The sequence below is a fragment of the Eulemur rufifrons genome, chromosome 16 (genome assembly GCF_041146395.1).
Source record: "Eulemur rufifrons isolate Redbay chromosome 16, OSU_ERuf_1, whole genome shotgun sequence".
NCBI lineage: Eukaryota > Metazoa > Chordata > Mammalia > Primates > Lemuridae > Eulemur > Eulemur rufifrons.
Window position 1 is genome coordinate 63217722 of NC_090998.1, and position 13087 is coordinate 63230808.

Below are 13087 nucleotides of genomic sequence, written 5' to 3' on the forward strand. Positions count from 1 at the left end.
CAGATAGGTTTTAAAAATAATTTATAGATCAAAGTATATTACAGCTGACTAGAACATTGAGAAGCAATGCATACCATTCAGTAAGGCTCTATAATACTAAGAATATTATTGAATAAAATGTACCAAATATTTTCCACATTTCTGAACTCCTAAAGAAAATTATTCTTTCATTTCCCCTGTCTTAACTCAAAAATCATTATGTCTGACAATCAATGCCTTTAAAAGCACCACACATTAGTTTTAAATAATCACAACCTTATTTTATATATACAAAACAATTAATAAAATATCTTTTGTATACACAAGGATTTTTAACCCAAGATCCAAAAATATTGATTACAAACAGGTAGGTTGTGCTGCAAAATATTTTTATGTCTTTAACAAATTATTCGATCTGTATAAAAGATCATATTCAGATGACTTGACAACTTTTAGAGGTAAAAATAAATGTTCCATTTACACATGGTTCAAAGGTGGAGACTTCGCGAGGATAGAAAACAGAATGAACCCAAAGTGGTATGTTTGTGAATGTATTTAAAATGGCATAGTTATACATTATCAAGAACCAGGAACCACTTGCTTTGGACCTGCAGGCTATAAAGGATGTTGATGGGCTCTTGAAACTTAAATTATTGTTCGCTTGTGCTTTTGATTCTCCAATTATGAATGAAATTTATAATATAAATGGGGAGGAGGCAGAAAAAGGGATTCTCAATTCCTTAGAGGTATTTCTACATTCTGAAAAATTATGTGTGTAGGTAATGATTTAACTAGCAAACTGCTAAATAAACCAGAAGGGAATTTTTTTTTTTTTTTTTTTTTTTTTTTTGAGACAGAGTGTCGCTTTGTTGCCCAGGCTAGAGTGAGTGCCGTGGCGTCAGCCTAGCTCACAGCAACCTCAAACGCCTGGGCTTAAGCAATCCTACTGCCTCAGCCTCCCGAGTAGCTGGGACTACAGGCATGCGCCACCATGCCCGGCTAATTTTTTTTTTTCTATATATATTTTAGTTGGCCAGATAATTTCTTTCTATTTTTAGTAGAGACGAGGTCTCGCTCATTGCTCAGGCTGGTCTCGAACTCCTGACCTTGAGCGATCCACCCGCCTCGGCCTCCCAGAGTGCTAGGATTACAGGCGTGAGCCACCGCGCCCGGCCCAGAAGGGAATTTTTTAATAAAATTTTAAACTGAGGATAATTATAAACGTACAGAAAATTTGCAAGGATAATAGAGAGAGTTCCCATATACTCCTCACTCAGTTCCCAACTGCTAACATCTTATATTTTACAGTTGTCAAAACTAAAAAACTAATGTTGGTACATTATTATTAACTAAACTCTAGACTTTGCTTGGATTTCACTAGTTTTTCCATTAATGTCCCCTTTCTGTTCTAGATTCCAAGCCAGGATACCACATTTATTTAGTTGTCATATCTCTCCAGTTTCCTCTGGTCTGTGACAGTTTCTAAGCTTTTTTTCCTTGTTTTTCATGACCTTAATGATCTTGAGAAGTACTAGCCAAGTATCCTGTAGAACGGATATCCCCTGATCTCGTAGTATCAGTCATGTTTGTCTGATGTTTTCCTCATGATTAAGCTGGGGCTATGGGTTTGGGGGAAGAATACCACAGGGATGAAGTGTCCTCATGACATCATATTGGTGTACATGACATCCACATAATGTTACTATTTAATAATGATGTCAACCTTCTTCATTTGGCTATGGAAGAATTGGCCATGTTTCTCTACTGCCAAGTTACTATTTTTCCCTTTCCATACTCTATTCTTTGGAAGTTAGTCCCTCAGTCTAGTACACTCTCAACAGGGGTCATAAGGGTGGGTGAAATTAAGCTCTGCCTCCCGAAGGAGAGAATATCTCCATATATTAAATGGATTTCTTCAATTATTTATTTTTTAAATTATTTATTTAAATCAGTATAGACTCATGTATATTTTATACTGTGGGTTATAATTTAATATTACATAATTTATTTTGTTGTTCAAATTATCCCAACTTTGGCTGTCGGGAGCTCCTTCATTTCAGATTGGCTCCTGTGTCCCTTAGGCCCCCATCCTTTCATTTTTAGAGCAATCAAATGATTATTTTTATGCAATGTTTTTCTCTTGCACAAATCATCTACAATATATTAAAACTGTTAATCTCCTTAACTATATTCTAATTATCATTGCAGGTAAACTTGGAAAATTATGTTTTCTTTTTCCATAATTACTTACACAGCCAGGTTATTCTATTTTTTCAAATTAATATTTTTCCCTTCTCATTCCTTAGTCTACATGGGATTCATTCAAATGATTGTCAAATTTTAAAAATGACTACATACACATACTAGTTATGGCAATCAGTGATTCGTGTAAAATATTTGATTCTTCCACTTCCAGATACATGTTAGGATCATATTTCCTCTGATATTGGTGAGGCCGTGTAATTCATGCTCCTCAAAGAGTTATGAGTAGAAATACGTTTCAAACACAAATCTGAAGTTTCTTGGGAACTCATGTTTTAAGGAAAAAAATGTTTGCCATATAGATTTTTACTGTCATGTATTTTTATGCTTACCTCTAAATTGGTTCTGGCATGGCTTAAATCAGAAAATCCACCAGATTTCTTATTATTATAGAGGAGCTGATAACTAAAATATTTTGAGTAAAATTTCATATTCTTGGTATAATCTCATATATTTGCTACATTTGTATCAGTCAGCAAACCATTTTATTTTAGCTAGGGATTCTGAAGCTTACTGGCCAATAAGAATACACTTCTTTCTCTTTCATATTACTTTTGTGGATAGGAGAGGAGAGTGGTATGGGTTAATACTGAAACAGGCAGGATGGAGAAAAAGTATTAATACATGATTATTTAAGATAGTGCTTTATTCTAAATGTTACTGAAATTTTCAAAGTATACAATCTTTTCTGAACCTTTTTTTCTATGAAGACGATGATAATGGTGTTATCTCATTATTCTGAAGATCTATTTGGAAACATCTCAATTTCTTCTCTCTGCCTGGTGGCAACAGGAAAGGTGATGTCAGAAAATTGCCAAGATGTAGAATCCTGCCTTGTCCACTGTGTCTGCAGAGGCTGAGGCTAATATATCAATGCCTGTTCCATCATCATCATTCTGGATGCCATTAAGAGTTGGAGTTACTAAAGGATGGGGCATGGTCTTTCTCACTAAAAAAACACATCCTTTTGACTGGTATTAATTGCCTAAAGGAAATAATAAGTAGTAAACTTAGTCAGCTGCATTAGACACAAATTATCTGTAGAGAAGCACTATTCAGTCAGGCCCAAGAAGCCCTGATGGTCACGGACTGAACAGTCTTGGAGCCGGCCCAATGCTGCCCTAAGTCCCATGCCTAACACTTCATCTAGCACTGTAGTTTCCAGACTTTATTAGTTTGTACTCTTAGATGTGCATAGTTTGAAAAAATATGTAAGTACCTCTTCTTCAAAATTTAGATATTTTATGGAATTTACCGTATATTGTTAAGTATTGATTTATTAAGATAAAACTCTAATGATACTCATTTAAATGCATCAAATGAAATAAAAATGCCATAGTAATTTAATACCCACCATCTTCCATTAGAAAAAAAATACAAAGCTCTCAAAAATTGGAAATTTTATACCATTCCTTTTACTTCTTCAACTTATATTTTCTTCCTGCTCATGCACATAATTTTATTTTACTCTATTTTACTATATTATACTATATTACTATATTGTTTGCTATAAAGTCTTTTATCAGTAATATTATAATTTGTTATTAAAAAATATATATAAAGATATAAAATATTTTTGGTTATAAATTTTCCATGAATATGGGTTATAAGTGTTAAAAATTATCTTCTGGAATGGGTAGCATTCACAAATATTGTTAGCATACAATGTATCAGAATAAATATATTAAAGTGCTGATAAACATAGAAATTAAAATGTTATTAGAAATGTATATTTTGATGATACAATTGGAGTTTTATCTTTTTAAAACTAGCTTATGCATCAATTAAAAATATTATTAGAATAAGACAGGGTCCTAATTTTTAAGTTTCATAGATATATTTTTTGAGAGCATATATATTGAAATTAAAAATATATTTTATAATCCATTATTAGATACCTTCATTAAGTCGCCCTTCAATTTTTTTTGAAAGTAAACAACCAGAAAACATTTGGTTTGCAAAAAGGATTTGTTACCTAGCTATTAAGGTCATTCACTTTCTCAACACCTAAATCTATATTCTGAGTGGGTTCTTACTTTGGCCCTTGAAATTTTGAGACCCCAGGGTAATGAAACACAGTAAGATTCATGAGCAATGTGCCTCCCTGAAAGGGAAGATTGATTTAAATGCAGACAGGCCTCCTTACCTGCAATACTGTTGCAGGATAACACATATTAGGAAAGGGTACATACATAATAGAAGAAGAAAATGAACCCCTTACAATATCCATGTCCTAATATTTCTTGGAGATTCTTCATTCCTTAATTTTAAATAATTATCAAACTGCAATCAAACACATTTTAGGTATTTGATAAATGTGGACTGAATGAATATGCTGCTTACACAATATGGTTGAAGTAATTGACTTAAACATTGTTTCTAATCAATATGACCAAAAATATTGTGATACTGTGATTTACTCAAACCATACAATGGAATAGTTTCTTTAGAAAAATGAAAATATTCAAATTCAAATGTGTAATTTACAGATGCACTGTTTCATTCATTCATAAATAAAAATGGATAGTTTTTGATTTTTAAACTTAGCAAAATTGATTCCAAGTGCATTTTGTTAATATATATTTATTAATAAAACAGTACACTTAGCCCTAAAGTGTTATGGTTAGTAATCATATATAGTAGAAGATTCATAATTCACCTGGCACATATTTGAGGGGAAAAGGAGAAAAATCAATCTTTATGCCAGACAATATATGTAAACAAAGATCATTTTCAGAAAACCAGAACTTGTGGCCCTCCTACCCATGGTAAACACAAAAGTACGTTACCTTTGAGGAGCTTTAAATCTATTGAAGGGAAAACACAATAAACATTTTGAAAAACTACTCCAAAAATTACATAGGTCAAATTAGTTATAAATGAATTAAACACATGAGGAAATTCACCTGGGCTTATTGCTTAGTGTAGACTTCATGGAGGTAAATTACCTGAAAATCTAGAAAGGAAGGGAAAGCTATCATGAAGCATTTATATGTCAGACATACACACATGACATTTAATTTGATCTACATTTAATTTGATCTACACACCATCATTTGGCCTGGGTAATTAATATATTAATTTTATATATGAGAAAATTGACAGTCAAGAAAGTAGAATAATTTTCCCAAGGACAGAATCATTCTTCTGATTGAAAACGGTGTACTTCCCAGTACACCTGCCCTTTTCTTTTTGTTTTCTGTAGCTCACTACCATAGACAACACCTGCCCCCTTCTGTCTTCCTTTCTTCCCCACATTTTCTAGTTCATTTTTTTATTCATCCAATTATGCATTAATCAAAAACTAATTACCAAATACCCTAAATTTTTCTGGTACTGTTTCCAGACCCTGGGAACAGGATTATAAAAGATACAATACCAGTCCTTCTGGAACTTTGAATTTGATGAGAGAGACATCAGCTAACAAGAGGTAGTTAACTAGCAAGAAAACCACAATGCAGTTTGATAAATGCTAGTGATTGACTTGCCTGACGATACTAAGTAGGTTAATTTGGAAAGCACTGAACTTCAGTCATATGTCAGAGTGACCCTGGCAAAAGCAGGAGGTTGAAGGCTTTCCAAAGAAAAGGAATCAATGTTGGAAAAGATAAGAGATGGCATGAAATGGCTGGGAAAATATGGCTAAAAGTATTTGAGGACATAAAGGTAACTGCGCCAGGTATGTGTTTGAAAACATAAACAATTTCTCAACTGAAATTGGTAAAGACACTTAAGTGGTCAACACCCCATTCCTATAAAAGCAAGTAAAATTAAAGCATTCTTATCTGGAATAAAAAAGATATGAAATGTAGAGTCATATTTTCATAATTTTCGTTAGTATATTTTAACAACTTTCTTTAGTTTGCCACATAGCTTTCCAAGATTATTTTGAGTTGTCAAGAAACTTAATTCTTAGTTTGATTGCTTACAATTTATCGTATGACTATTTTAGGTATTAACTTGAAAGTTTTTATATCTACACACATATATACATAATATAATACTACATGTGAAATAAAATTTCATGTGCTCATGGTAGCAATCATTGGTTTCCAGGCAATGTTTACCACATGGAGGGATAAATAACATGTCCATTTCAATTGTTACAGACAGACCACTGCAAAAAATCTCTCAAGATGTACCTTTTTAAGAGAGGTAAATTAAGAATTTAAGCTCTAGAAAGTTTAATATTTCCTATTTCAGCCACTTGAATTTTTACAGAAAGGAATTAAAAATGAAACAGAGAAAGGATGACTAAATTATACTTTCTTAAAAATCGGTAAAATAAAAATCCTGAAGTCAGACACTTGTTTTTAATAGACTTAGAGAGAAGACTCCCAGAAGTCATCTAATAAATCCTTCTGCCCCTGGGAATAATTGCTCCTAAGCCTTCTGAAATGCATGTTATCGGCTTGGGGTTATAAAAAGTTCAAAAAATACTTCAGAGGCCTATGGTTTTATATCCCATATTAAGATTCAGCTCAAATATTTTTACATTCTTTCAAAATAATTTTGTTTTAAGAAATAGTTGTGAGATACATTGTTTTAAGACAAGCAATTTTGTAGCCTTTCTTTCATTTATTTATAGGTATTTGGTAAAAAGCTAAAAAAAATTTGCTACAGTGATAAGGATTTGGAGAGTTCAAGGAATATACTGAAAAGACTGCTTATTTTTTTGTTTGTTTCTGATAAATTCTCAGAGGGAAAAGGCCATACTAGAAGAAGCAAAACAGGGGGAAGGAAGAGAGAGAAATAGAGAGAGAGAGGAGAAGAGGAGGAGGAAGTGGAGGCAAAGGATCTTAAAGAAGAGAGAGAAAGAAGAAAGAAAAGAGAGGAAAGGAGAGGGGAGGGGAGGGGAGGAGAGGAGAGAGACAACATTACAATTTGCACTGTAGCACTATAACAAAGATAACAAAGATTTTCTAGGCAAGTGTTCAGTTATGTCATGCCATATGGAATGAAATTTGCAGCCCAGATGGACTATATATCCTAGTGAATTCATGTGGATGGCATATTCAAGCTAGTTAAGTATCACTAGCTAAATTATCATCTATCTATGTTCATATTTATCCACTTCTAGCTGTTTCTGTATACTTATTTGACATCAAGAGTTCCAAAAGATGCAGCAAAGATGACCCTGTGCAGATAGCCAAAACCCTGAGTTTACTCTTCCACCCTGCTCTGGGTCTTCTACTTCCTAACAATCACAGCTGGCTGAGCACAGGGTTGTAGGGTTCATCCATTCATTTACTCACTAATTTATTCAACAAATCCTTACTGAGGAGCTATGATGTGCCAGATAACAGCCACAGATAGAACAGAAATGATTAGGCAGGTGAACTGGGGAACAGACTGCATTTTATGTCTCACAAGTGAGCAACTCCACCCAACAAATGTGGTCAATCTTATCAGTGAGTTCTTGAATTAAGAGGATCCCCCAAAAGAAAGAAACTTTTAATATATTAGAGACTTTCTTCCAAGATAAAGAATTTTTTTTACCAAAATAACCATTCATTGAGGGTGTCCCAAACAAGTCAAGACTTTTTTTAGAATCCAGTGGGATAACTCAAGATTTGTAGCCAAGTGAGAAAAAAAAATAAAACACATTGAAATTGAAATTTACAGTCTTCTATTTATAATAAGACAAAAATATTTAATCTGGCTTTAATTCACATTTTGATGATAATATGTTTTATTTCTTATATAATTTAATAAGTATATACATATGAATGTGTGTGGACATGTGCATATGTGTGTGTGCACATGATACACACGTATACACATATGTATACATATATGCACATGTGTGCACACATATAAATTTTTATCTGGTATCTTCATTTTTTATTCCTTCTTATTTTTAACTTTGTTTTCTCTTTCCTTGAACCACATTTTTCACAAATGTTTACATGTATTAGAATGATAGCCCACTATGCCCTTTATGCCTAAATTATAAATATTAAATCATATAAAATTCTGGATTAAGAGCTCTGTGGGGTTTTTTTTTAGTCCTTTAACAGACAAACACTAGTTGATTAGAACTCTATAATTTTATAAATTAATACTTTTTTAATATTCTATTAACTTTATCTCATGTTTTGAAATATATGTTATCAGCCAGGTTTTAAAGAAATCACATTAAAGCTCCAGAACAGGATGCTATTTCTTCATCTACCACTCTGCATACCCGATGCCTACATAGTTCAGGATTTTATAATAAAACCTGAATGAGTTTCTAAACTGTGATTTTATAAACATAAAACGAGTTAGTTGAGCAATTTTGGGTCTGCACTATGACTTCAGAACCACACACAGATTGTTATACACTGAACTTACATTTGGATGTGCCTTGCATGTTCTATTGTATAGTATAGTTTTGATGATAAATTTCAATCACTTTTTGTTCATTGGTAAAATCCTTAGGCATTTGTGACTAAACAAAAATTTCTTGTGGATAAGTTTATATTCTGCACTTTATTTACTTTCCAGTGTCCACATATGCTTTATGATACTTTGTACTAAATCAAGGCACAGAGAATTTTCAGTCTCATATACAGAATTTAGAATTTTTTAATCAAAAAGCATAATTCTTAGCTAAAGTTTGAGATGTAATAAGCTACCCAGCTATGCAAAAGTTATGGATTATATGAAACCTCTAGTATATTATTATCAAGGACCTCCACAATGCATGGCATAGAGCAAGTATTGAAAAAATATTTAGGAAATGTTTGAAACACCTGTCTCTGGCAGTTTTGCTTTCCTGACTCTTTTTGTGAGTTGCATTTTTATATGAATTATTCAATTTGAATCTGTGAATAGTTCTGAGAATTAGAAAACTCTTATTCTTAGATTTTTATAGTTACAATGAAGTACATCTAACATTTAAACCTTGGGCTTAAAGCACTACTTGGTACATAATGGGAAAGATTTTAGTGAATGAATGAACAAAATGATGACCAAATCTAAATATTCTACCTACCAATCGATATCCTCTTTATTAAGTAATACTTCCTAGTAGTTTAGATTATTTTATAAAGTGTTTTCATAGATTGTTTTTAAGTATAGAGGCAGCCTTTACAAAACCATATGCATCCACCCACCATAATGCATATGCAGATATATGTTCATGTCCCTGCACACATCCAAAAAGCACTGGGAGAAATATTACATTAAAGAAAAAAATATATACATTCCAAAGAAAGCAAAGCATATGTTCTAATGCTCTTCACTGTATTCTAAACACTTTGCACAAAGTGGTAATGTAAATGATAGGATAAGCGAAATAGAAGAATCAGGATAGTAACCGATTCCATGAAATAAGGACTTTTAGGATAACATCAACATGGGTAGCATGGACTAATAGAACAAATTTTTAAAAAATCACCAGTAATTTAGAAGAATGGATATCACATTCAGAGCCCATGTTTAAGGTTATAAAGATTAAAGTTTACAGGAACAAGGGCAGTATTAGGCAAAACCATGGAGTAGAATAAAGCAATCTTTAGGCCATCTTATTTCTTACTCTTCAAGTTCTCTACTGCTATAGTGGCTATGGTAGCAAGTACATTAATTTTCTCCTAAATTTTACTTTTTCCAAGAATTTTATTTAAAAGACAAAGCCAATCACTATCTTGTTTTATTTTCTATCAAGAGCAGTAACAATGACTCAACAGTTACTATTTATTAAATGATATTATATGCCAAACATAGTGTTACCTTTATAAAACCCTCTAATAAACCCTCAATAAGAATAGTAATAAACCTTCTATTTATTCCTCATTTATGTATAAAGAATCTTAGAGAAATTATGCAACTTGTCTAAGATCACATAGCTAATAAGTGAGAAAGTCACATCATTTGGAAGCAGGTTTACCTGATTACAAAGCCACAGTATAAATCAAAATTATATCTTGGAACTGCTTTATCTGACATGGAATTTAATTCAATGCATAATAAGAAAAAAGGATTAGTAGCTGACTTATGACTTGATTTCATACATGAAATATTTTTTAGGTGAGTGGCTATATGATTATTTATTTTAATTTAATATAATCATTCAAATTTTCATGATGGATCAGCTGCAGGTTGAGAAAGACAGAAAGATATCAAAAACACCTGCAGTTGCTCAAGCTTTTGCCTAAGCAATGAAAGGATAAAATAAATTGCCACCAAATGAGATGGAGAAGGCTGCAGGAGAAATAGGTTTGGGAAAAATTCAGGTGTTCAGTTTTGCACTTGTTGACTTTGAGGTTTCTATTAGTCATCTAAATAGAGATGTCACATAGGCAGGTGGATAAACAAATTTGGGGAACATATTAACATATAGACTGAAATCCAAAAGACTGGAATAAGGTCAGCAAGGAAATGAATGCAAATAGAAAAGAGGTCCATGCCAGAGCCCTGGTGCGTTCCAACAATAAGAGTCCTGGGGATAAGCAAAGAAGAATGCACAGGAGCAACTGATAACATTGGAGGAAGATCAAGGGAATGGTGTGTCCTAAAAGTCCAGTGATTAACATAAATGTTGCTGAGAAGTCAATTAAAATGAGGAGTGAGAACCAGCCATTGGATTCAACCATGTAGAGTTTGGCTTCAGTCAAATTCTGAGAGAAAATCCTAATTGAACCAAGTTTAAAAAGAAATGAGAAGAAAGAAATTAGGAACAGTGTGTTTCTAAAACACATTTTTAACATATTGTTTTAAAGGGAAGCAAAGAAATGAGACAGCCAGCATCTGGCTGGGAAAGAAGGGAGAGGAATAAGAACATGTGTTGATGGAGAGGCTCTAGTAAAGGATGAAAAATTGATGGTTTAGGATGGAAAGAAGGGAATTTCCAGAGCAATGTTATTGAGTAGATGAGAGGAGATTGGAATCTACAAGACAAGAGACTGGCTTTAGAGTGAAGGAGGACACCACCTTTAATAACAAGTGGGAAGGCAGAGCTTATATGGGTCACTATGCTAGTAATTGTGGTGGTGGGAATCTATGAAAGTCCTTAGGAACTTAAGAAGCAAGGACATCAGCTGAGAGTGAGGTTAGGGGAGATAGTTTTGGATGTCTAAGTAAAGGACTCAATCCAAGACTTGGGCATCCTCCTCTGGTTTACATCATTGTGGTGTAGAAATACCATGATTTTCTATTCATGTCATGAAGTGAACAAAATTGAGAAACAGTAAGCCATATAACTTTCTGCTCAAAATCTGCTAGCTATTAAATCCTTTTTGAGAAGTCTGTCTTTTCACATTTTTCCCATCAAATTTTATGTTTTCTTTATGGTGATACTCTCTTCTAAGTCCAGGCTATGTGAACAGTTTTGTGTTATTAGTGAAGTTTAATATGTATATTATCAAGTCCAATAAATAGATAAGGAATTAAAAGGTTAAACATCACTTGCAGAGGGTATAATCTCAACAAAACTTCATTTTTTACACATTGACATTGAATTATTAAAAATATCTGGGATCAAAACCTCTTAACTGGATATGTAGACAGCTAAAATGCTATGATCAAGTCACAGTTTTGTAGCTTACTGATTAGGAGGCCAGGCAAACAGAATTAAGTGGTTATCATGTCATGATAAATTATGGGCATACATTAATTTCTTTAATTTATCTTCCTTGTACTTGACATTCATCACACATTAATACATGAAAGGAACATAAATATTAACATTTCATAATAAATGTAGAAATTCTTATTACAAATGCCTTCCTCTAATATCAAAAAGGCACATAATCAGTAACATGATTACAGTGCTTTGGATGGCATTACATACAATGGTCATCACAGTCATGCAAAATAAATATTAATTTGATTGAACTGATTAGGTACAAAGAATCTGATATTTCTTTGAATTGTGATTGTATTATTATTAAATCATCATCCTAGTAGAATGGTTAAAAGTATGGGCTATGGTGTCAAATAGAGTCAAGTTCAAATTCTCACTCTTCTACTTTCTAGATAAATAAAGATTTGACTTAGCTTCTCTGAGCCTCCGAAGAGTGTGGATTAAAATAGGTTTTAACTTACTCAGTGCTGTGAAAATTAAGTGAGATAACAGTTCTTAAGATCATTGTCATCCTCCTAGTCAGAATCAAAATCTTCAACTTTCTGAATTTTTCCCCCAGTGTATTGCATTGAATGTATCCATTTCTCGATTGTTTTTCTGTAGCCCCCAAATTCTTTTTTCACTCTTATTCAAGATCCAGCTCCAGTGTCCCCTCTCTTAGGCCATCTCCCCAGTCCATAGTTATGAATCTTTTTATTTTCCCACCATTAGTTTGTTTGTCAGTCATATCCCTTATTAAGATTTGTATTAGTCAAGTTATTAGCATGTTGTTTTTCCTGCCCCCTCAATCTGGAGCTTGTGGAGAATTTGGATTGTGTCTTTACTGTTTCTGCTTATTCTTCACAGTAGCCTATGAGATCTGTAAACACGTAAATCAGACCATTACATTCTTCTAGTCTCAACCCTGAGATAGTTTCCTGTTATATTTCAGAGACAACACAAACTCCTCTCCACAGGCTACAAGCCCTACAATATTTGACCCTGACCTTTTCCATGTCCTTGACTATATTCCATTATAGCCCAACACGCTATCCACAGGCAACACTAGTCTCCTTGCAGTTCCAAAAACATAATGTCAATGGATACAGTGAAGACCTATTGAGCACCTCAATATTAAAGGGTCCAGAGAAATGAGGAAATACCAACAAATGAGGCTAAAAGGAGAGGCCATTAAACATTATACTAGGATTGGGTGTTTCAACTGCAAAGCAGCCCACTTTTAAGCCCCCAACTGAAACACATTTCTCGTCTACTTGGATAAGTTGGACAGCAAGCCAG

At 33.2% G+C, this 13087-nt stretch overlaps 1 protein-coding gene across 5 annotated transcripts in view; it reads right to left on the reverse strand.

The window, feature by feature from the left end:
• PPFIA2 (PTPRF interacting protein alpha 2) overlaps positions 1 to 13087 on the reverse strand; it is a 432283-nt gene that overhangs the window by 284805 nt on the left and 134391 nt on the right. The gene's annotated exons all lie outside the window — the stretch shown is intronic.